Source organism: Zalophus californianus, chromosome 3, assembly GCF_009762305.2.
Source record: "Zalophus californianus isolate mZalCal1 chromosome 3, mZalCal1.pri.v2, whole genome shotgun sequence".
NCBI classification, from domain to species: domain Eukaryota; kingdom Metazoa; phylum Chordata; class Mammalia; order Carnivora; family Otariidae; genus Zalophus; species Zalophus californianus.
The window spans coordinates 101002160-101027946 of record NC_045597.1 but is presented as its reverse complement, the minus strand read 5'-3'; the positions used below and the strand labels follow the sequence as shown (position 1 = coordinate 101027946).

The 25787-nt window shown below is 45.4% G+C and overlaps 1 protein-coding gene across 4 annotated transcripts in view; it reads right to left on the bottom strand.

Annotated features, from left to right (window-relative positions):
• MGAT5 (alpha-1,6-mannosylglycoprotein 6-beta-N-acetylglucosaminyltransferase) overlaps positions 1 to 25787 on the bottom strand; it is a 326381-nt gene that overhangs the window by 254494 nt on the left and 46100 nt on the right. The window lies entirely within an intron of this gene.

Genomic DNA, 25787 nt, shown 5'->3' with positions numbered 1-25787 from the left:
GTTATGACTCCCTCAGCCGTATCGTGGGGCAGGGGGGGTCAGCTAAAACAGTCATCACTGTCCAAATAAAAGACATTGTTCTCTGCACAGGACTACGTAATCAATTCTTAATTTCAAAGGCACTGACCTGAGACAGAAAATAAATCCTCAAGTATTCCAAAACATACTTTTGATCCATCAATGGCTTTAAGAGTCTAATTGCGTAGGAGGTATAATTTTTGTCAGACCGCTCAAGTTCTTTGTAGGCAAGGACCATGTTCAGTCCTGCCATCTGCTCTGCTTCCACATACAGAGACCCAGTTGGTACCCAATTAATACCTGCTTCCCTCAAACACCAACAGCACTGATGAGCAACAATGGATACTAGCCATTAGGCAGAGATATTCCCCAAGCAAAGGATTTTTGGGTAACCTTCCCCAGAGTTGAAGGTTCAAATAATAAGGGAGGAACAGAAAGGGCAAAGGATTCCAGGTCAACCCTAAAAAGAAAATCCTGAATGACTAGAGGAACAAAAACCACAGAATGAAAACTGGAATGATCAAACAGACAGAAAATCACAGAATGTTGACATCAAAGAGTTGTTGGACCAGCATGCAGTAAAGGGTGGAAATCATTATGTTTTTCTAAACAGAGATTTAATGCTCCATCCCCACAGAGTGCAGGGAAGTACGAGGTACTGGCTATCGTTTTTATAAAGAGAAAATAGAAGCAAACAAAATACAGCTGCAGCCAGCACCCAGTCCTGAAAAAACAGCTTCCACAGGAGAACAGCCCGGCAGCCCACAGGTGGCACAAAGGAGAAAGTGGCTTTCAATCAACAGCTGGTCCCACAGCTGTGACCACTTTGCCTGACGGGCGCTCAGTTTCCAGCCCCATCCTAGGAGATCCTGGCTTCCGGGACCCACCAGCTGCCCAGTCCTCTGGGGAGCCAAGAAAACATACTGCCCTCCTGTGAGCGGTAGAGAAGGGAGGCAGGGACGTGCAGATCAGAAAGGGGGGAATTCAGCACTCTGCGGATTTAGTCAAATTATACGGCAAAGATTTCCCCACGAAAAACTAGCTTAGCAGAAACACTCCAGGATGGAATTTAATGTTTACTTGCAAATCTATCACCAATTCTGGAAGATATGAAAAGTATTTAATTTCTCTGAAATGATACACATGCACCATTTCCGGGTGTGCTAATTTCTACCTTCTGTTAACCAAAATGTTTCAGGACAACTTAATATGCCATGAGAATACATTTCAAGGGAACTGGGGAGCTACACACAAATACCACGCATTCAGAAAATCAATTTTGTCTCTTTCATACTTACTGGGCGTCAGAAACAGCCCAGTGCCTAACACAAGTGAAGCTGTAATATAAACTCTTCAATGGAAGGGGAAATATGATGCAGTCACCAAGAGTGAGAAGTAGTAAGAGAAAGGTTACAAAGCAGTCATTCCCAAATCTGGCCTACCACCAAAACCACATGGAGGAGGTGTTGCTAGTTGACTCCTGGGCACAACCTAAGAACCTGCTTTACTTGGTCTACTATGGTGGATCACAGGAACCCACGAATATAACCTGCCCCTCCTCGAGGTGATATGATCACAAGACAGGTTTGTAAGTAGCTGCTTTAAGAAGGATGCCAAGGGTGGGTAGACTGTGTTCACTCACACTAAGGGAACACCAGGTTCATAGGCTGCTTTGTACAGAAATGCCCAAAAGATCTCAGCCACCTTGGAGGGAGTCCAGATGGCCCAAGACAGCCATGCCTCTCGTCCAGCTGGACTCAAGAGCAAAAGGCCTCCTCCAGCAAACTTCCTGGACATCACTGCCAGGTGCTTGGCAGTTCCGCAGAACGCTGGGTCAGAATGCTGGAAATCTTCAGAGCTAGAGAGACTTTGAGAGCAAGGAGTGAGCATGTCCAATAGTACATTTGCACAGCCCCTGATGGTGAAGCTCACGGAGGGCAGCTCACAGAGGATGGTTAACAGGCTCAGGGAGTCCAAGAGCCAGGAAAAATAAAATCAGTTTCATCCTTTAATAGCAAGAACTCCAAGAAAGTAGGCTGTGTGTCTACCCTTCTTGGTTACACAGGGTTTAAAGAAACTTTTTCTAATTAACCAACAGTTTCAGCTACAGATAACAAGGTCCGAAAAGGGTTGTGTTTGATTGCTCCTGTTCCCTCCAATTCTGTCTTCCGTAGAATCAGAAAGTGAGCAGAGCACAAGCATCTCCTGCCGTGAGTGGCAACGTGATCGAATTCTGCACAGTGCAGTAGGAGCAGAATAAATATGAGCAACTTCAAGGTCATCCTCCTCCCTGGCCCTTCCACCTACCCTTTCTTCCTCCCTGTTCTTGGGGCCACACCAAGGAGAGCAGTGCTGGAGACAGGAGAGCCACCCGATAGAAGGACCCTGGGCCCAAGACTTCAGCAGAACAAGCACCAAGCCAGGCAACTTTAACATAACTCAACTCTATCCTGTCCAAGTCCCTGCCATCAGGTTTCTGTTAGAGCAGCTGTACATGAACCCTAGACGAAGGTTTTCTTTCCTACACGGAACACGTTAAGAATTACTGATAGCAACAAGAGATCTCTCCATACTTGCCTCTTCTTGCTGCATCTAACAATATGGCAGACAGTATTGTCCTTGACTCCAAAGGATACCAAGTTATACCAGGAGATGCAAAAATCTCTCTTTAATCCCAAACCTCAGGTTTTAAGTGTTAGACCCACCTGAAAATACAAGTTTTCCTCTTTTGGCCAACCAAAGATGGAGGATGGCCTCCATCTACCTTCCAAAGTGAATTTTCTACCGATAATTGCCATGTAAATTATTCACAATTTCTGGAACAAGTCTAGCATGGCTTTGCTAATACGAATGCTGTTCCCTCTGCCTAGAAGGCCCTTCCTGACCTAGAAAATTCAACATCACAGCCAAGTTCAAATGTAAAAATGTCCCAACTCCTAAGGGCTTAGAGGATTTAAAAATTGGACTTAAGTACACTGTGGTATATTTTCCTCTTAACCCTTGAGTCTGCTAGGTTCTTGACGGCAAGAACTATTTATTCATCTTTGTATTCCTGACCCCCCCTAACCCTCACCACTGCATGCATCTCAGTACCTGGCACAGCAAGAACAATCAACAAGCAGTGAATTAATGAATCCAACTGTTGAATTAACCATGTTATCTTGAGAGTAACTTTGAAAATTCAAAGGCAGAGGCTAGGACTTAAGGAAATCTTCTTATAAATCCACTAAATACAAGTATCCCCCATAAACTATTACACCTTAGTCTGTTAAGACAAGAGACAAAGCCTTTAAAGGCTAAGAGTGGAGCTAGAGATCCGTGAGCATCAACTACCATTTATTAGGAGGTGCACTTAATGGAAAAGCAATTTTGCACCTAATAGTAAAACAATTAGCTAGCGTACTACGAAATCTCAGCTGTCATTTTTTTAAGTGACCATTTTACTTTGAAAATAAGTCCTATATTGAATCAAGAAGAAAACACATATACATTAAACAGTGTTTTAAGAAGCTTTCTTAGGTATTATGTAGATTTTTTTAACCCTAAGATGTGAAAAAAAAAAAAACAAAAAAAACAAAAACCTTATACATACATCCCATGCTTGTAACAAAGCTACAGCCTAAAGTCTTCTCTCTTCAAAGATAATGAAAAAAATATTCTTTCAAACATCAAGGATAGGTCATGGGTCCTAATTCCCAAGTCCAAGGCAAATCTGGACCAAGTCAATGCTCAGAGGAAATTTCCACTTCTGCTATTTGCGTACAGCTTGGCACAGGGACTAAACAAATGTCCAACAAAGGTTAAAGAACAATATAGACAATGAGAAAATTCAACTATTAGAAAAATACCCTGTCGAGAGTATTAAACAGGAGCCTAAGAGGAGCTACCTTGAATGATAAGCTCGGACACAGTTTTTTTTTTTTTTTTTATTCTAGGAAGATTGTCTTGACCTTTTACCCTGGAACTCCCAAAAGTAAAACAGGTCTTTCTTGCTCTTAAAATCATAGCTTTCAAAGGCAGAGGGACCCTCAAGACCACGTGTTTCAGATGCCCAGGCATATTAAGTGACTTGCTGGAGAACACAAGCCACTGATAAACACAGCAAAGCCTGGACCCCAGCCGGTGCCCAGAGATCTAATCCGGGGATCTTCTCCAGCACAGCACACAGATTAAATAGGCACCCCCTAATACCATCTTCACAAATAAAATCAAGTCTGGAAAAGGCAATCATCCAACCCATTGTGAACATCTTCCCAAAACACATGCATGTGTGCACACACACATATCCCAGCAATAAATAGAGCACAGATTACAGACATTTAAAAGGGCAGACTTGGAGCACCTGGGTGGCTGAGTCAGTTAAGCAGCAGTCTCTTGATCTCAGCTCAGGTCTTGATCTCAGGGTCTTCAGTTCAAGCCCTGTGTTGGGCTCCACACCGGGTGTGGAGCCTACTTAAAACAACAACAAAATGATGATGATAATAATAATAATAATAAAAGGCAAACTTTACAATGGGATTCACTTAATGTAGCAGGTATTAAAAATTTAAGAATGAATGAGACTAAAGCAAACACATTCCACAAAGAGCTCATAGTACATGAGGGGAATGGAGCCTACATACGTAAATTACAAAACCACGAGCCACATCCCATACTGGAGATAAAAACAGAGTATGATGGGACATTTCTGACTCCATGATTAAAATGTTTGGATCTTTCTTCCCTCTCATTGCTAGGGTAGCTTCTAGAAAATTATACTCTAACTTAAGTGAATAAAAAATAACAACTGTTACACACAATGCCCAGACTGAAGTCAAAAAACTGTTTCAGAACTTTTGAAAAGATCATTCTTCAGAAAAAGGAAAATTCATACTTGCAATTTTTTTTTCTAAGTCAAAGTTCAAAAATATTGATGGTATTAAATGTGTTGAAGACTAAAAAGGATTCGACTATAGTACAATACCTGCTAACTCAGAGTCAAGTCACCCTCCTGGGTAGGCGAGACATGAACCACTGGTTTGGGAACCTGAAAGAATCCACACCCTTGATAGTTCTAGAGGTTGACAGCCTCCATTAAGCAGGACACCAATGGCGACTGTGTTCTGGGGACATTTGAAATCAAAGACCATGAAAATGAAACAGACATGTGACCTTCACCGCCACAGCCACTAATAAAATACTGGACCTTAAGAGTCTGAGTAACCCACTCAGGCCACAGGGAAGAGACTGCTGGGCACTGGTACAATAGCCCTCAACTGCAGCTCTTTATTGGCTTCCTATAGCAGCATGGACCCTGTGAACCACAAAATAACAACAGAGAGACATAAACACTCACAGGAGGTATTTCACCAGGGCCTTAACCAGCGCAGAAGACGGGGGCAATATTGAGGAAGACTCTAGAAAGGGTCGGCGAAAGAGGCAAGATTTCAGAACCTGCTCAAACAAATGGGACGGAACCATATTCCCCGTATGTAGTCTGAGCAGTCTACACCTCCGGGGCCAGGGAACAAATTCGTGTTGGAAGGACCCAAACTCCTGGATTCTAAACATAACATTGTTATTTCATAGTGTGTGAGCAAAAGATCAGATTGATTCAAACATTTATGATGACTGCACAGCACCCAGACAGACACCGTACCTTTGTTCAGGCTGCAGACCAACTAACTGCGGGGGAGACTCAAGAGGGAATATATTCGACCACTTGCATCCTTGTCACTGCCCCAGGTTTTGTCAGGAAGGAGTGACCCAGAAAGCAGGTGGAGCATCCTAACAGAGTTGCTAATACAGCCACGAGCACTACTTTTTGTGGCCCCCTTCATGCACACCTAGTGCATCCTGTTCCCCCTAAGGCAGAAGGAGAACCGTATTTTAATGTTTCCATTGCAGACAGCTCGGAGAAGAAACTTTTCCCAGAAGTTGGCACAACATGTGTTTACTTAGGAAAATGTATCTATCCAACACTAGCAATAAAACCAATTCAGCTCACAGGGAATTATTCCAGAAAGACAATGTCACCTCTTTCTCCTTCTGAGAATCAAAAGGGGGTTGGGGAAAAAAAAAAAAAAAACAAATGCAAATTGCCACTGGCAGGGTTTCATGGGGGAAGGTACACAGAACGATTCAAGAGCAATCCAAGGTTTGCAGCAAATGCCTATTCATTAAACCAGTAGGAGGTGCAACGCCATCTGGCAGCCGTGTCCAGGGGAAGATCTATTGCTCAGGATCACTTCTGAGCAGCCAGCAAGTTTATTTTTACCCTTTTATGCACAGAACTACAAGGACATAAATGTCGGCATTAGGCATGCCAGGAAGGCTTAACGAGACTGGAAAATGAGATCCAAAACTGGGGTCCCGCCAAAGCCAGCTTTCATCGTGCTTGATGAAACAACGTCCTCCCAACGTTCAGGAATCCCAGCAAACCCCAGTGTCCCCACCGGAGACTCTTTAAGAAATCGCAAGGACTTCGGGCACATCTAGGAGGAGAGACTGCCCTGCATTCGCTGATGCCAGGAGGCTTGGTGAGGGGGATGGAACACTCCCACTGAATCCTAGCCTCGGGAGCCTGGCTGCGCAGGAGAGGGCAAGTGCAGCGCAGTCTGGGCATGAGGCCAGCCAATCGACGGGTGCCAGGAACCCCTGTAAGGCCCCCTTGGCAGAGTTCTCCCTCTGGGGCTTGCTCTCTTTGAACCTCAACATAACCAACCAGAATCTTCTTTTTCCCAAGTGAAGTTACTGCTTTTTTCTCTAATGGAAACATAACACTTACTCAATGCCAAAAGTATGCTCAGTGCCAAAAAACCAGAAAATCACAAAGAAATTTAAACAACTATTTATCATCCCACCACCTGCAGATATCACTCGTAAGATTCTGGAATATTTCTTGCTCTCTCCCACATCCCCACCTCTCTCTCTCTCTCTCACACACACACACACACACACATATATGTCTCACGTTATTATGCTTGTTTTCTTATAGACTGCTTTTAGGTCTTACCACATTTTAAACATTTTGCCATGATAAATATTTTTCAGCAACAATTTAAAAGCTAAATAGTACTCCACTGCGTAACATGTTTTATTTAAATAATCCCATGGTATCAGGCATTTATTTTTCTATATTAAAAAATAACAATAAACTTTTACCCTTACCTTTGCAATTTCAGATATTTCCTTAGACTAAAGCAATCGCCAAGTCAAATTAGAGGATTTCTAGGCTTTTGATGTTGTAATAGTCCCACAGTGTCTTTCAAAAAAGTTCTACCAATTTATGCTCCCCACTAAGAGGGTGTAAGAATGCCCCTATACCATCTGCTTTTACCCAAGCTTCTATTATCTGTATTTTACTGTCCTTTAAATTGGACGATTTTTTGCCAATCAGATAGGTGCCAATTAAATTATTTGCCTATTGAATAGGTAGAAAAGGCTGTTGCTAGTAAAAACCACAACCACAACATTTCCCAGGCACTTACTATGTACTGGGTACTGTTGTAAAATTTTACATGTTTGAAGTATATTAACTCCACATAGGAATGACAGAAATGAGGCACAAGAGGATGCGATGATGTGTCCACCTGGGACCTAGAAGAGCTGGAGTCTGAAGCCACCAAAGTCACCATCACCTATAAGTGATGGACACAGTCCTCTGATCCAGCAAACCAAGTCTGAACATCAACTCTTAACTTCCCGCTGGCTCACTCACCAAAAAGTTGATTCCATGCTGATTACTCTGGCATGGAACTCTTTGCCTGTTCACACTAATCGCATAAAAGAGAACGGGCTTACTTGTTTTCGGGTGTAAAAATGATTTGGGATCCAGCCATTCCACTGGTAGATGCATATCCCACAGAACTGAAATGGCTGGAATAGATACTCGTACACCCATGCTCACAGCAGCATGATCACAATAACCCAAGATGAAAGAAACCCAAGTGCCCACTGACAGAGCAGTGGGTAAACAAAATGTGGTACATACGTACAGCAGAGTATTATCCAGCCGCAAAATGAAGAAAAGTCTGACACATTCTACAACATGGATGAACCTTGAAGACATCATGCTAAGTGAAAGAAGCCAGACACAAGAGGACAAAGACTGTATGCTTTCACCTGTGTTAAGTACCTAGAATAGGCAAAGTCATGGACAGGAAAAGGAACAGTGGTTGCCAGGGGCCAGGGGTGGGAGGAAGAGAGAGTTGTTTAACGGGTACAGAGTGACAGCTGGGAAGATGAAAAAGTTCAAGACATGGACGGTGGGGATGGTTGCACAGCAATTTCAATGTACTTCATGCCACGGAATTGCACACTTCAAAATAGTTATATGTTATATGTATTTCACCAAAAATTTTAAAAAAGGATTTGGAAGGCAAAGGGCTGCCTATGAGCTTTCTATCTACTTAGGGTGCTTCAGCCGCTTGGGCTCTAATCAGATCCTCATAAGCTCTTCTGGGAAATGCTACTCAACAGAAGTTGGGGGCATGGTGCAAATGCTCAATAAAAGATGAAAAAGCCTCCGGAAACACTCAGTGTTTAATTGCAGGTATCAACTTATCTTACGATGCTCACATAAGTGAATAGTCTGGAATACCAAAGGAAAAACAAAATCAAATAGCCTATAAAAATCACATTTGCTACAGGAATCAAAGAACAAATGGGAAAATGCTCAGGTGAGCATTCACGAATGACTATGGAGAATAACAAGGAAACCACAGGAAAAGGTCTTAGTACAAGCCTGTACATCAACTTAGCTCAGGTCATCGTGGTTAAGAACATCAGATGCAGAAAGACTGCCCACCCAAAGCCAGCACACCATGTCCACCCAGATTTGGGGTGAACTTATTGAGAAGGATACTTCTGGGATTCAAAATGACAACTTATGGCCAGTCAGCAGCTCACTGTATTCACACAGCACCACAGAATAGTTTCAAAGACTTATTTTTTCAAGACTCAAATTCAGAAATACCATCTTTATGACTTGTTTAATAGAGGGTCACTATAAAACCCCAAAAGACTGCTTTATCCCTATGAGACTAAATAAAGTTGTTCTGAAGAAAGGGAAGCGAGAGCTATCAAAGCTAATACATGTTACGACTGCCTCATCATCAGCCCAACCTGACACTGGATTAGGGTAGTTAACACAAAGTAAAGAGCTGGGTTCCCTTCCTAGGCCACCATCTTAGGTCTTGCTCTCTTAAATATAATCCCCTATTGTACAATAAAGAATTTGACTGGTCTTTGTCCCTGGTTCCTAAAAGGGATACTAAATCCTTGGAATTTCCTGAATAACAGAAGTGTCTTTGTTCTTGACAAGTGCCTTGGATCTCACCAGAGTTTATGCTAAGAGATGAGAAGACTTGGACTAGAAATTGATCACCAGAATGACCAACCATGTGAAGAGAACACCAGGGCTTTGAGCCTGCCCAATCCAAAGGGGAGTGGAGGGGGCTCAGACTGATTAAATCATTGGCCATGTGGATGAATTCAATCATGCCCACAAAATGAAATGCTCAATAAAAACTCTGGATTTCAAGCTCAGTGAAGCCTCCCAGTTGGTGAATATGTTGATGTGCCAGGAAGGTGACACGCCCTAATCCCAAAAGGAAAGGGCATGGACACTCAGCATCTGGAATCGTCTCAGACCTCCTCTCTCTTCATTTGAATGGTCCTGATGTACATCTTTTAGATTAAAACTGTAGTCCTGAGTATAGTGCTTTCCCAAGTTCTGTGGGTCATTCTAGTGAATTATCAAACCTGAGGGGGTCACGGAACACCTAGGTTAGTAGCCAGTTGGTTAGAAGTGTTAGGGTCTGGACACCCCACTTGCAGCTGGCATCTGAAGTAGAGGCAGTCTGGTTGGGGACTTTACCTTTTAATTTATGGGACTGGCACTAACTCCAGGTGGTTAGCATTAGAATTTTATTGCAGTACACCATTTGGTGTCAGTATCCACCCCAACCCTGCACGCACACACATTTCCAGTTGACTCAAGGGCTGTACATGGATTCAACACCCAGCTTCAAATGACATCACTTTTATCTACTAAAATTTATGCCAACTACTAGTGACTATAAAGTTTCCCCCACTTCATAGTAACTGAAATGTTTTGAGTAATTGCTTTCCCAGACATGGTTCTAAGACCTTCTACGTATATTAATTCACTCACTCCTCATAGGAAATTCATAGGATAGATACAGTTGTTACTTTCATCTTATAGATGAGGGTCCTGAGGCACAGAGAGGTTAAGGAACTTGCCCAAAGTCACATGGTAGAGGTGGTAGGATTCAAAGGAAGCTCCTTGCCTCGAGAAGCTGCGCCTTAGCCACAAGCCTAGTGGAACAGTCGTGAAAGCTGGTCCCCCATCCCTCTGAAGGGCCCTGGGTCAATGTTCTTCTCTATCCCCATTTACTCCCATTCTCCATCTTTAGAATGGGCACATGCTGATTTCCTCAGGGCAAAGTGTGTGCATTCTGGTGACAGAATTATCCAGCTTCAAATGTAGCTCAGGAAAACTAACCGAGAAACAGGTTGCCCTGGGGGAGATGAATTATTTCCCCGAAAGTCTCTTCCAACAAAAACACAAACAGCTAGAGGGTACTAGATGTGAATGACACTGACAAATTTCACTGCAGTAGATGAAAAGATTCAAAGTTGTTCCCTTGCATTATTTCCCCCACCATGGGCAGAACCTCTCCATGATCAACATATACCCCCTCTCCTCTCTTTTTTTCCTATTAATTACATTCTTAAGCATACTTCCTCATTTTTATTAAGTTGGTATTACAGTCTGATGCTCTTGGTATCTTCAGCATTGCAATTTGAACTTCAGGCAGTCATGGTGGTCATTTTCCTGGTGGAAATTATATAGTAAAGACAACAGCTGGTCGTCCTTCTACCTGATGCACTCCTTCAGTAAATATTTTGAGCCTCTGCTGCATGCAGGGCAGCACTCAGGCACCAGGCCTCCGCAATAATGACGACAAAGCCTCCCTGCCTGAGAGCATGGTGCTTACACACCAGCAGGAGAGACAAAGCAGCAATGAGTGAGGGTGGGCACGGATATGCACGGGCATACATATGTGTTATATATAATTCCAGGCAATGATCAGTGACATTAAAAAAAAACAAAAACAAAAACAGTAAGTGCAGATGTAGGGAAAGTACAAGATGATGTGTATGGCTGGAGTAAAATCAGCTGGGAAAGGTAGCAGGAGATGAAGAGAGAGGGGCCGGATCTTTCCGACCTGAGGCACCCAATCCCGTGTCACCCTCTCCCTCCCCTCCTGAGTCTATGCCACCAACACCTGTCATCCCTACCTGATCCCTATGCTCGCACCCTTGCTTGCCCCTTACAGTCAGTTCCGCACACAAGCCAAATGACCTGTATAAATACAAATGAGATCAGGTCACCACCCTTCTCCCCCCGCCCCCCGCTCAAAACTCAGAATACATACATCAGAGTCAGAATGAAATTCACACTCTGTACCCTGGCCATCAAGGTTCTGTGTGTTCCAGCACTACTCGCCTCTCGACTTAGCACCTTGTTCCCTTCACTCTATGCACACACCTTCATGATGGGTCCAGTCTGTCCCCACCTCAAGCACCTCTGGGCGCAATGGCCTCCTCCTGGAGCTCTTTTCGTCATGGGCACTGCCTCGACTCTGTCGTCATGCAGCTCTCTGCACAAACGTCTCTCCCTGAAGTAGCCTTCTGGGCCACCACATCTAACCTAGCACCCAACGTGTGCCCTCTACCTCTTGCCCCATGGGATCCTTCCTCTCCCACATCTCCACCTGACCTATGATTCACCAATTTCTCTACTTCCTTTGTCTTTGTCCACCTTTGTTTCCCCAGTGCCTAGAATGGAGCCAGGTACAAAGGAGGAGCTCAATAAATACATGTCAAATGCAGAAGTGGATGACTTTGATGAAGCCGTCAAACTCATCATCCACAGTCCTGTGCATCCAAGCTGTCTACGCCACCTGTCCAGAGACAGCCCATCTTGGATCAGTTCTTATTGGCTGCAAGCTCAGGAGGCAATGTCTTCCATTCCACAGAGCGAGCTGTTCCAATTTACCCTGTGATTCTGATACTAAGAGGACAAGGACACCCTATAGAACTCTTTGACAACCAAACATTTACACAAAAAGACCCCAAAGAACTTCTTGGTTGAGAAATTCACCCACAGTGTGAAGTAAGGAGCTGCCATTTCAAATCCTTTCCATGAATCAATGGATAGACAGAATTTCCAAGGAGGCAGAAAATGTCTCCAGTGCCCACCTTCCATACGCAGACTCAGCCCCCGCTCACTGAGCTCCTCTGAGGTGATGACTGTGGGCTCGGCCCTGGGAACCCAAGGAGCCCTAACAGGACTTAGGTCAAGAGGCTCGCTGAGTCTAGTAGAGGAGACAGACAAGACTGGCCATCTTTCAGCCCACCACTTATAAACCTCAATGCTTTGTACTTTAAACCACTGTTGGGGGGAAAAATGTGTCTGTCCCTACACCTTAGTGTGAGGAATCAGTAACTGAAAGGCGTTCTGCTCTGGCAGGGGTGGACTCAGCCCCCTTAGTGGAACCAGGTCTGAGTGGAAATTGGGGAGCTCATCACAGACTAGGGAAGAGGGAGAGGGAGTGAGAGAAGAACCTCACCGTTGCCCGGTGAGAATCTCACCCCAAAAGCTGCCTTCAGTACTTCCCAGCAGTCAGAGCCAACTTTTCCCTGGACAGTGGTAGTAACACGGAAGACAGGCTCACCGGGACTAACAGAGCCTTCCAACTTGAGGCCTGGGAAAGGGAATGTCCTTTTGATGTTTGTAATCCAGAGGCCCTCAAACTTGTGAGGGCAGGAGAGCCCCTGCCATTTTGAGCTCCCAGGACACCAGAGAAAGTCCTGCAACATGGAACCCCTTCTTCTGAACCAGAACAATCCAAATGACAGGACAGGGCACATGTGGGCACAGGCCTCTGCATCTCAGGAGAATGCAGAAAATATTAAAAAGTCCCATCTCTCTGTTTTCCTGTAGAATTTTTTTTTTCCTCAGTTCTTCATTTCAATACCCACTGGCATCAATGGCAAGGAAGTGATGGTCACAGATCTGAGCAGGTTGGGGAAAGTGAGACTCAAATATAGGAAAACTTTACCCCATCACTTAATGGCTTTTTCTGGGAATGAAAAGACACCTCTATAATGATCTAGGGGCCACATACCAAAATTACTATAGAAATGAAATAAGGGGCGCCTGGGTGGCTCAGTCGGTTAAGCATCTGCTTTCGGCTCAGGTCATGATCCCAGGGTCCTGGGATCGAGCCCCACATTGGGGTCCTTGTTCAGTGGGGAGCCTGCTTCTCCCTCTGCCTGCCACTCCCCCTGCTTGTGCATGCACGCATCCTCTCTCTCTGTGGTAAATAAATAAAATCTTAAAGAAGAAAAAGAGGAAGTGAAATAAGACGCGCCACACACACAGCCTTCATTGGGCTGCACACTAATTTCGTTAAAAATGACAAGTATTTCTTCTAGAGGATGATTAATATTGTCTTTACATCACCCGCCTTTTTTTCTTTTTCCTCCCCCAGCCCCCTACTTTTTCTTTTTCTTTTTTTTTTTTAGTTTTTCTTTTCTACTGGTATTTTCCTGCATTGGCAATTTGGCAATCAGCAAGTGAATCAACATCATCACTGTCAGGCACTTTTTCTGGGAGATGAACACTTTCATTAACACCTTCCCATACACAGAGGCATTCCCATTTGGGAAACAAGGGAGTGGGGATGGGGTGGGAAGTATTAGAGCATCTTTCCTATGCCATAGCATTCTGGGATTCCCGTGCACCTGATTACAAAGCCACAGGATGAGGTTCTGCCCATACACTCTGGACTTAATACAGATGACTGTAAAACAAGGAAAACTCTCCCTTGCCTCTACGATGCTCTCCCCACAGGCCAGCCTGGCCTTGTCCTCCCCTCAAACATTTCTGAGTACCTTTGTCAGGCACAGAGCACGTGACGATGAATAGGTACAATTCCTGCTCTCAAACTGTCGTGGGGAGACAGACACATGGATACATCATGAGAACATGAAGGTGCAATCCATATGTGAGTTCCACAAGTAATCTGTTGAGCACCTGCTACATGCAGGGTATTGTTCTGGATGCTGGACACACATCAGCATACAAACGTGTACAAGAGAGTATGGGATATACATGGGGTATATCGCAAGAACACAGAAGAAACGCCCCTCATCTTATCTAGGAGGATCAACGAAGGCTTCTTTGAAAAAAACAAGCCCAGGAAGGAACCTTGAAAGATAAGATGAGGAAGGCAGAGCAAGGTCCCCGACAGGGAGAAGAGCAGAGGCACGAGTGAGCAGTCACACTGGAGGGCACCATTCCCCTGCAGGCCTGGGACCCAAGGGGAGGCAGGGGCTGGGCTGCCAAGTCCAGTCTTGGGCAGAAGACAAGGTGACCAGGGATCTTGAATGCCACAGCAGGACCCAAGGCCCCCCTGCAGCTGAAGAATGACTTTGGAGGGTCTTGAGCCCAGGAGTGACAGGATCCAATTCCCATCTCAGATAGAACTTCCAGAATTGGCTTTTATTTGCAAGCACTGCCTCTCCTGCATGAGGGGCTTGAAAATGAAAACAAAAACAAAAACAACAGCAGACAGCTTTAGCAAGTGGATATAAAGAAGTTTCAAAGAAGAAGACATAGGATTCTTCCCTGTTTTAATTTGAGAAGATGGCTAGAAACCACTCAGGAGGGAAGAAAGAGGAGGATGTTTTTTATAGACCAAAAAATTAAGTGAGCAAAAAGCAGCTTCCCAGAGACAAACATCCCTGACTTAGCAATTTTGCGAGAACTGTTCGTTTTCATCTCTGCTGGGACTAAGAGAAGCTGCGTGGCAAACACTTTTCATGTCTTGCGTGGCCTGCTGCCACATAGCACCTCAGTAGGAACCACACCAACCTCCCGAATTGGGCGCCACAGCTCATGGTGAATGAGCCAGCCACTGACAGATCCAGAAACCAGTGAGAATACATATTCTCACCACGGATGATGGTGGCAGAGAAGGTTATTTTTTTCTAAATAATATTTTATGTTAATTTAACAGCTCAACATTCCCAAGGACCTTCAAACTGAATACTGACTTTCCACCCTTACATGGAGGGCAATTTCAGACCCTTGTGGTCCAAACTTCAACTATTAAACGTCCCATCCATTCTGTCTCTATAGACAAGACACACTTACTACTCAGAAAATGGTAGCGTGAATACATCGAAGCTAAAATTGCATTGCCATGTTATAGCTCCCAATCTAAATCCACTTATAAGCTTCTATACAGTGTATCCAACAATTATTGACCACACTATAAGCCTATAAAATACTCTAGCTTCAAATGGACTGGATTACTTCAATACACAAATTCCAACTTAATGTCCATACAATTATCTGCCTTCCACATAAAATTCTAAAGCCCAGCAAGTGACATCATAATTAAGTTCGTTGTGTTCTTCACTACCGGAGCCAGCACATTAAATGTTCCTACCCTGAAGGCCAGTGCTTCTGTGAGTGAAGCCACACATGAGCTAGACTGGAAATTTTTGTTAATCTACCACTCACATTTACCAAGATGTTTAAGTGCCACATTTTGGAATATTTCAAATGTCTCCAGTCACCATCAAAATCGAGAGAGACGGGTTAAAATTAGTCTTCTCTTTATGTACCGTATAATGAATTCCATTTATGTAACATCCAAAAACAGCACAACTGATCTGTGCTGTTAGAAGTCAGGCCAGTGGTGACGCTGGGGATGGGGGTGAACGGAAATCTCAGCTAAAACGGGGGCACCAGGGGGGTTCCAGTTATTGTTCACATTTTGTTTCTTGATCTGGGTACCTTGACAAAGCCACCTTGGGCTGTGACAAGTCATCAATCTGCACACTAGCAATGTGTACACTGTTCTTTATGTATAAATCAACCAAGTTTTAAAACATCAGGGTGGAGGGTAAGATTTGTCTACTTCTGTGAGGACCCTAAGAGGTCAGAATTTCAATCCTGTGTGGCATTCCGAAGACCACTGATATTGCATGGACAGAAACCAGATCGACAGCAACAACTACATGCTTTCCTAGGCCTACTTCCATTCCCTTTCATTTGTTCTTCTTAAAGATCTCAGCCATCCCAACAGTGGCGTACCTACCATAGGGGACACTCAGGGCAGATCGCTACCTAATAGTCCCTCTTCCATATAAGGAAATTATTTCCAGTGATGTGCATGCAATAATCAATGATCGTCATATTCTTGAGTCATTTAGTTTTTAAGCAACTTTTTTTTTAAGAGAGCGAACGTGTGCAGCAGAGGGAAGGAACAGAGGGAGAGGGAGAGAAAGAATCTTAAGCAGACTTTCATGACCCAGAGACCAAGACCTGAGCCGAAATCAAGAGTCGGATGCTTAACCGACTGAGCCATCCAGGTGGCCCGACAACCTTTCCGTTAAATGCGAGTTTTTAAAGTGACTTCTAAAATTCAGCTAAATTTAGGAGTTCTGTCTTTCACGGTTTTAAACTTTAATCACACGTAAAAGTTCCAAATGGTCACAAAGAGTGACAGCATTGAAGAACCTTCAGGTCCATTTTTTTGTCCCCAACTGTGCTAAAGTTTATTGGCAAGCTCTGTGGAAACAAAGGAATATGTTGTACCACAAGGGTTGGAGGCACAAAGCGCCCCCAGAGCAAACACCAACAATCCTGAACTGTTAAGAGCGGACTCTCCCAGCCACCTGTACAGCTCAGTCCATGTGCGTCAGGGTCAACGGCAGACGGGAAATTCTCTAGATTAATTTCCATGTAGAATACCATGTTTATGAAATGGCAGGTACAAGTGTATACTAACCCGGTGTGTATATATAAATATATCTATTAACATTGCTATACAGCATTATTCACAGCAGTATTTAGAACTTAGACCAACAAGAGTTTTTCCCAGGAAGTATTGTATCAGGGGCTTTGTTTAGAATGGCTCACACATTGTGACAACAACAACAAAAAGCAGAGCAGACCGGCTGAAGTCAGTTTCCTTGCTTTGGGTCTCTAGAGCTGATACACCCCCTGTAGCCACAACTGGAGAGGACCATGCCCACTGCAGCGCTAGGAAACCAGGTAAACAAAAGCCTGAACATCGAAGTTCAAACACAAAAGCATTTGTCTTTCCCACATTAAGACAGCCCTCACAGTTTATAATGAGGGTGGGGAAAGGTTTTCATACCTCAGCACCATTGACTATTTGGGCCAAACACTATGCTGTTGCGCTGTCCTGTGCATTGTATGGCATTTATCAGCACCCTGGGGCTCTACCCACCACAGGGCCAGTAACACTCCCCCAGCCTCCCCCGATGCGTGCCAATGTCCCTGGCTCACCACCAGCTGAGAATCACTGGGCCACCTCAGAGCTTAGAACACCTCTGGGAAAGTACACAAGAATCGGGCACAGTGTTTGCCCCAGGGAAGGGGCACTTTGTATTTTTTTTACATCCTTTTAACTTTTTTTTTTTAAGATTTTGTTTATTCACTTGACAGAGAGAAAGCACACGCAGGAGGAGTGGCAGAGGGAGAGGGAGAAGCAGACCCCCCACTGAGCTGGGAGCCCAACTTGGGGCTCGATCCCAGGACCCCGGGATCCTGACCTGAACCGAAGGCAGATGCTGAACCCGACTGAGCCACCCAGGCGCCCCTATCCTTTTAACTCTTAACAAGTACATCTATTTCTTATCCAAACACAACTTTAAATACATCTAGAAAACTAAAGAGACAAAGCATGAACAATGTCTAGGCAAGTATACCACTGAGGAAATGCCAGCAGCCCCCTCAAATTAGTTTTCCTTTATTTTTTATTTATTTTCCAGTAGTTCCCTAAAGAACAGAAAAAAAAAATCAACATCTTCCCAGAAAGGTCATTCTGGTCAGGAAAGACTTTCTATATACATGGAAATAAACGGTCATTTTAAAGAAGTGAAGACCGTTTCTGGTCCCTCCTTGGAATCACTTATTTTACACACAATTCTAACTTTCTGTGGTTTCTCCAGAACAAAGCAGAATCAAAGCAGCAAAGCCGAGTCTCAGTGGAAATGTGAGCATCCCATCCCCAGGGCCTCGCTGAGAGCCCTGGTCAATACTGCAAAAAGAATGAGGGGTCTAAAGCCAGGAAACGGGTTGGAGTCTCTGTCCTACAACTCTCTCTCACCCTGGGGTCCTGACCAAACCACAGCCTTCCCCACACACCAGGTTTTATTTATGAGATGGAGGGGTGATGTGCACTTCACGGTGCTTCCAAGAACAAACGCCTATGAAATACATGAAAGTTTTTATACAGACGTCAAACGTTATAACCTTTATTGCAGGGTTATACGTACCATGATCCCCAACGAGAGATAACCCTTGGCTTTACCACAGGAGTTTGATCACTGAAAGTAGCCCTGGTGTTCGTTTCACCAGCATCAACAGCAGATTCAAAAGGGTAAGAGTATCCAGATGTAAAAGCCAGTTGAGCAGAGGTGAAGAGTGATGGGCAGGGCTGCCTGGGCTCCGATCCTACCAGGTGACACCTGGGCAACTTTCTTCAGTTCTACGCACCTCAGTCTGTCTACAAACTGGGGATGACAGTAGTACAGTCGAAGGTCATTATCTGCCATAGTCATGTTCTATAAAGTCACAGGGAACACTGATTTCAGGAATGCTGAACCAGTGTTCCCAGGGGAAACACACCGTTAGGTTCCTGTGAGGCTCTGGTTACAACATTTCTGTCAACGGATCAATTCCTAATCGTGTTTTAGGTGTTTCTGTTTTGAGACACCTTCTTTCACATAGACAGTTGACTCATTAACCTTGACCTCACAGCCAGTGGTAGTCTAACTTATGCTTGAAGACGCTTACCTGACACATGCATATTCTCCATCAGGCACATCACTGCCTTCCCGCACTTCGGAATGCCAAACAGCACTCTAACACTGTGCTCAGGGGCCATTTTAAACCAGAAAATCACCCAAGGAAAGTTCAAAGAGGCCCCCAAAAGGGGCGTTAATTAGACCACAAAGAGAACAGTCATCTACAGCATGAGAAACAAGAAGGCAGGGCACTGCCATGTTCAATCTCGGCTGGGAACATGCATTAGGCCACTCATGTTTCCCTGCACTCTGCCCGTGTCTGTGAATGGCCACAAAAGCACAGCAACTATTGGTTTTGTTGTTGCAAACACATTTTAACAAGTAGCCAAATATTCAAATACAGAATCCTCACATAATGAGGACTACCTGCCTCAGAGCTGCTTTGATAAGTCAATGAATTCAGACAGATCAAGCACTTAGAACTCTGCCATCTTGGCACACAGTGAGCATTCAATAGATGTTAGCTTTCACTGAGGAGTCAAAAAGGTCCAGAAAATAGCATGTGGTGTGAAAAGCATTTAAGAAAATGATGAAAAGGAACACAGGTGGTAGTAGAGAAACACAGGGGAGAGAATATGGCATGGAGGAAAGTAACCAAAACTCCACATTTCTTTCCTAACGCGATCTCTTGCTTTATTCATTGTCCTTCTACTGAGTCTCCTTCCTTTCCACAGAGAGGTTACACTCCCTGGGCCAACTATCTACCCTTCTGCTCTCAAATGCATTCTCTGCATGCCCCGCCCTTCCTGAGACGTATCATAGGAAATCACATCTCCCAAACCTGCTGGCCATCTGGTTTCCATGTAGGGTCAGCCTCGGGGAAGGGCCAGCAGAAGCTGGGAGGGCAGGCACAGGGAGGAAGCCGGAGTCTCTGCACAGCAGCGTCTCCTGCACAGATGCATCTCTGCCCAGGGGTCCCCATGACCTTTGTGACACCACCACCAACTCCCACCCTGCTGCAGCCCTGAGGGGGGTGGACATCTTCCTGTGGCTGCAGATCTCTGGATGGACACATATTCTTCTTGGTAGCTCCGCTCTGCCACCCCCTACATGCTCACTTTTCCATAGCGGGTTCTCTGCAAAAGGCCTCATCCAGCTCTCCTGGTCACTCTAGCACACACAGGCTCCAGAAGGATGCTATGCCCCGCGACTCTGCCAAGACCCTCCCTGGCGCACATTCACCCATCCCTCCCACCATCTTACCTCTCTTATTCTGACTCACTGGCTTCCCTGTATTGGAAACAAATAAAGGTGTCCGGGGGGTTTGGTGTGTTTTTAATTCGCTGCTGCTGGGAACAACAACAGCAACAACAAACCGTGCACTTATGAAAATACTAGAGCTACTCCTGCTTTTTATCAAATTACATTACCTCGGCCACCTTTCAACATGGGCCACTGGCTGCCCCCTGCCCCCATGGTTTCCTTCTGCTTAAGTGCTATTTACTTTTTAAAGACTAAGCATTACTCTCAACTCATAAATACCTGGATTTAAAAAAAAAAAATCCAAATGCGGCCTATGGCACATAGCCAATATTCTTTTGTAGTCAGCACTGGCCATTCCCAGCTGCTGACAGCAGCCTGTGTAATCACTACCCATGAACTGAGGGGAACTTCCATTCTCTTTTCTTCCCATTGTTTCTCACCCCAGTGCATAAAACTGTAACGCCTGGCCATCATCACAAGCAGGCATAAAAGAGGAATAAAAGAGTTCATGTGGATAAAAGAATGTAATAGCAAAACGATTCGGGTAAGTGAATCAGAAAATCAGGAGTCAGGGAGGCTATGGACGATGCTCGCGCCTCACTGAACCCACATCCCCTTCCCCACCGGGACACACAGCTAGACTACGTTTTCTGGATAGGTGCGGCCAAGTGACAGAGTTTGAGACAATGGAACACAAATGGCAAGGGACTAAACACTGCCAGGCCTGGCTGAAACCTCCTCCCAGGCGGGCTCCTGTACCTGGCCCCCCCATTCCACGGGCTCTGCCAGACACCACTGCAGGGTAAACCGTGGAGGGCCTGGCTTCAAAGTCAGGACCTAGTTGGCCTTGGTCAGTAAAGGACTTCATAAAAGGGATCATTGCTCTATACCACCCCCACCAGGCTCAAACTATCGCCCAGAGAAAACTTACACTGGGTGCCACCTGACTGCACACACAGACCCACACACATGCAGAGAGATCCACTTGTACAGAAGGTCACAAATGCAGGACACACACCTTTCGAATGAGCTGGTCGGACATCTATTTAAGGTGGCCTAGGGGGTATAGGAAATAATCCCCATCATGTCCCTTCTAGAAAGATCTCTGAAAGGAAACCCATTTGGATGGGACACTCAGGAACAAGCATCTGTTCCTGATCCCTCATTTCCTATCAGGGAGAACAGTGCTGTGCAAACCAACTTTTACTTTATAAAGCAGAAAAAAACAAGATAAAGGTAGGTCAGGGTGGGCCTCACAGCATAAAAGGCACAGAGCTGGGGCGCCTGGGTGGCTCAGTTGGTGGGGCGTCAGACTCTTGATTTCGGCTCTGGTCATGATCTCGGGGTGGTGGAACCAAGCCCCACATCAGGCTCTGCGCTCAGCGGGGAGTCTGCTGGAGATTCTCCCTCTCCCTTTGCCCCTCCCCACACACTCTCTCAAATAAACAAACAAATCTTAAAAAAAAAAAAAAAAAAGGCACCTAGCAAAGACCCACATCTCCTAAATAAGTGCTGCTCCAAGCGGAGGGGGAGGGAGGGAGGGCAGTCCACAGAGCAGGGCCAGTCCAAGAAGTGTTTCATCTATGGGCATAAGTACCCAACTTGAGGGTTAAGTGTTTTGGAAACTTTTATGGTAATGTGACAGGGTAATTTTGTCTTTGAATCCACTAATAAAATTGAAGGTTTGTATTCTGGACCTCCTTGGTTGTTTTTTGTTTTTTGGTTTTTTCTTTTCACTTCCTAGTCATTTATTTGTGTCGTGCCAATCCATGATGGTTTGGAAGTTTAAAAAATCGTTCTATTCCCCCATTCACCCAGAATCCCCAAACTCTTTAGCCAAATTCCCAAGGTCCCTCCCCCGCCTCCCCCAGTCCCTCCTGCCTTGCCTGGGCTCCCCTCCGTCCTCCTACCCAGCAACCCCCCACCCCCACCACCTCGAGGTGATGTCTCATTAGCCGCATGGTGGCAAACTCCCCACCAACCTCTCTGATGCGCGAGCGACCTCCATGGACTCCTGTAAGCCATCATGAGGTTCACATCAAAATGAAGAGTTAAGCGGTCAGTCATCCATCAACACAGCTAAAACAACACAGGACTCCAGTCCCGGAAAATGGCCACGGCAAGAGAATATATGACTAAAAACCTGCCAGTGGGCCTTGCCCATGTTAATTAACCCGAGGGAGGGCCTCAGCCTGCCCGGAGCGTCCATCCATCACTCTAAGTCGGAAAGGCAAAATAAAATGGCCTTCGCCTCCCACCTCTAGGGAGGTCGACATACACAGAGAAACCGCATACCGGCTTGGGGAGAAATGAGAGGCTCTTATGAGAGTGAGTCCTCTGCGTGCGACACCAAGTCTGATGAAGTGCAACCCAGCCTTCGTCACGGGAAGGGCACAGGATGTGGAGAAAGCATTAGCTGTGCTGAGCAGGACTAACGGAATTGCCCATTACAGGGGAGTCCTGAACTAGCTGCAGAGAGGGATTTAAACCCATACGCATCTTGGGGCACCTGGCTGGCTCAGTTGTTTAAGTGTCTGCCTTCGGCTCAGGTCATGATCTCGGGGTCCTGGGATGGAGCCCCACGTCAGGCTCGCCGCTCAGCAGGGTGTCTGCTCCTCCCTCTGCCCTTCCTGCTCATGTGCTCTCTCAGATACATAACATCTTTTAAATAAATAAATAAATAAAATAAGCACATAAGCATCTCCTTGAAACTGAATGGAGAGAAAAACAGATCGATGGCAAGGATGGCCAAGACAGAACGACAGAATGAACAGGAAACCACAGGTAAGGGGAGATCCAGGGAGCACCAACCGTCCTCAGAGTGTGGGTACGCTGGGGCTCTATGTAGGTCTAGGTTCCAGGCAGACCCCATTTTTAAAAATTTCCAGGGACAGAAGTACGGTAACTTCAACATAAGCATCTTTCAGTTAATAAAGACAGGTGTCAGCAGCAGCATCAGAAAGGGACCCGTGAGATATGGGGATGGGGAAGGGTACATGAGTGAGCATTTTAGTTAAGTCTCTGCACTTCTCTGGATACTTGAAATATTTCACCATTTCATTTTTTTCCAAGTAAAATCAGAGAAAATATACATGCTGTCGTATGGAAACCTCTTGCCACGAACCGGGAATTCTGATTAGATTCAGTCAAAGCCAGGCATGTCTTGTGAAGACAAGGGCTCTGCTCCGCCACGTGGGACCTGGTGACGAGACACGTGACTGGCCACAGCCCTGCCCTCTGTCCCCGCAGCCCCCCTCCCCCTTCCCTCGGGCCAGGAGGGAAGCAGGGTTTCGTCCGCCATGTCCGTTCATCGGTACCGTGCAGTGGCTACCCCACGTGCAGTCCTTCAGGCTCTGGGGCACCTGCCAGGTTCGGAGAAAGAGGAATGAGATGCCCATGTGCACCACAGGCAAAGGGCCGGGCAGGTGACACACATTCCTCCGTTAACCATCTTCCCAAAGCCTACAGCCCATCAAGCTGGCACAAGAGCCCGTTCCTGCCCCACTCCAGGCGAGCTAGCAAACTACGCATGGGACTCAGCTGCGCAGCACGCAGCCAAGGTCAGGGACTGACATTTCCTAAAACATGACAACCGTCCTAGGAACCACAGAAAGAAATCTGAGCCCAGGCAGTGAAGGCATTTCATTTTTATCACATCTCGGGCCTGCCATCGAAACCCCTGCCTCTTCCAAGATGACTCATCTTTGATGCCAACAGGAAAACATCATTAACTTTAAATCCCATAATCTAGAATTGATGATTAACATATTTCAATGTCCGTACTACTGGGATAAAAAAAAAAAAAAAAAGAAACAACATTTTCTACATAAAATCTTTCCTTCTTTACACTCATCTACTCAGCTCACCGTGGGGCCACGAGCCAGGTTCTGCGCTAGCTACTGGTGGTATGAAGACCAAGAAGGCCAGTCCTAACCCTCAAGGAATTTACACTCTAAATAGACCCACAAGAAGTAAAAGCCATCCTGATTCCACTCTGGGCTTTCTCTGGCTATATGTGTTCACGAGATTGACTGGTGTGGCTCTGGTTTTATTTTTACCACCAACACTGCATCTTTCTCTTCTGGTCATGTCTCAAGAAATCAAAGTTAGAAACTGGTTCTTTGAAAAATTAGGGTGTAAAAAAAAAAAAAAAAAAAAAAAAAAAACCAGAAATGGGATCTACCAACTCCTTCAAGAAACCTTTTCTGACATCAATATTCCTCTCTGATCACAGGCTCTGTGGTAATCAGAGTTCAAGAGTCATTTGTCTTTAGGAGCCAATTATCCTGACCTAAATGGACTCCTACGGTCACACAAAACCTAGGCACAAAGGCAGGTCCAGTTCCTCCTACTTAAGTCAGAAAGGAGATGCTGCAGGGAGAATGGTGACCTGCTTCCCCTCCCTCCAGGAAGACCCAACTATTTCCGCACTCCTGGGGGTTGCCCCAGTGTATGAAGGCCACATGCTGCAGGTTCTGAAGGCTAGTTAAGAGATTATCAGGAAAGCAAACTCGTCTGTGATATGGCTTTCAAGTTATAAATGTCAGTGACAGCCAAGTCAGCTGTGTTGGGAACTCCTCCAACAACAGGTTGACAATAGCCCAATTTGACGGCTCTGGAGGAGGCTGACAGACAGCTGCTCCTTCAGTAGTCATTCCCAAAGGAGCCAAGAGGCCCCTGCAAAGGCAGCTAGATATGGCAAGCTCAAGAGGGAAGGTGACAACATATTTGGTGGCAGATAGACATAGCCCAGGAGTGCCACATGATGCCAACGCGTCTGCCTGCTCCAGGAAAGCTGTCAACCCCACACAGTGCAGAGTTGAGAGCAGGAGGCAGGGGCAGACACAGACATTAAAAAAAAAAAAAAAATCACAGCCCAAGGAAAGGCAGAAAGAAAGATACTGATCCTTCCCATAGCGTAAGCCACGGCGGCTGGGTATCAGGGACCACAGACCCAGCTCCAGGTCTCCGCGATGTCAGCCTGCTACCCCCAGCTGCCGTGCTTGGCAAATCTTAGTGGGCAGTGCATGAACTTGCCCTATCTGTCAACAGTGAACTAACTGCCAAAACAGACTCCTGAAGATACACAGTTCTGTTGGTGCAGTCCCTGAAATGAAGTCCCATTCCAATTAAGTGATATACAGTGGGGGGGGGGGGGGGGATGGATTAAATACGCCTGTTCCATCTTAGACAAAATCCCACGTCCTCAGAATTCAAAATCCCTTTGCGGTTCTGAAGGAGACACTTCTTGTTTCTCTGGTTTCTCCCAGCAGGACAAACTCTCAAGGTGACAGCTAGACAGAAGCCACTGACAAAAGTCACATGGTCACATGATTTTCTAGCTCTAACATTAAGGCTTTTATTTATATCAGACATTTGTCTGCTTGTGAGGTGCTGGGGTAGGGTCCCCCCACCCCGTATTTTTTTCCTGTAATGTTATTACAAAGTTTGCTCAAAGACCGACATACATAAAAGAAATAGGAATTAGGAATGTTTAAAGTTCCATTCTGTTAGCCCTATAACCTTGACACCCAAATCCCAGGAGGCTGTGAAATCTGGATATTCTGCTCCTAGTTGACAACTCATTTACCAAGGTAACTCTCAAGGGTAGCCTGGGCAGTGATTTTAAGTGCTACAGACTA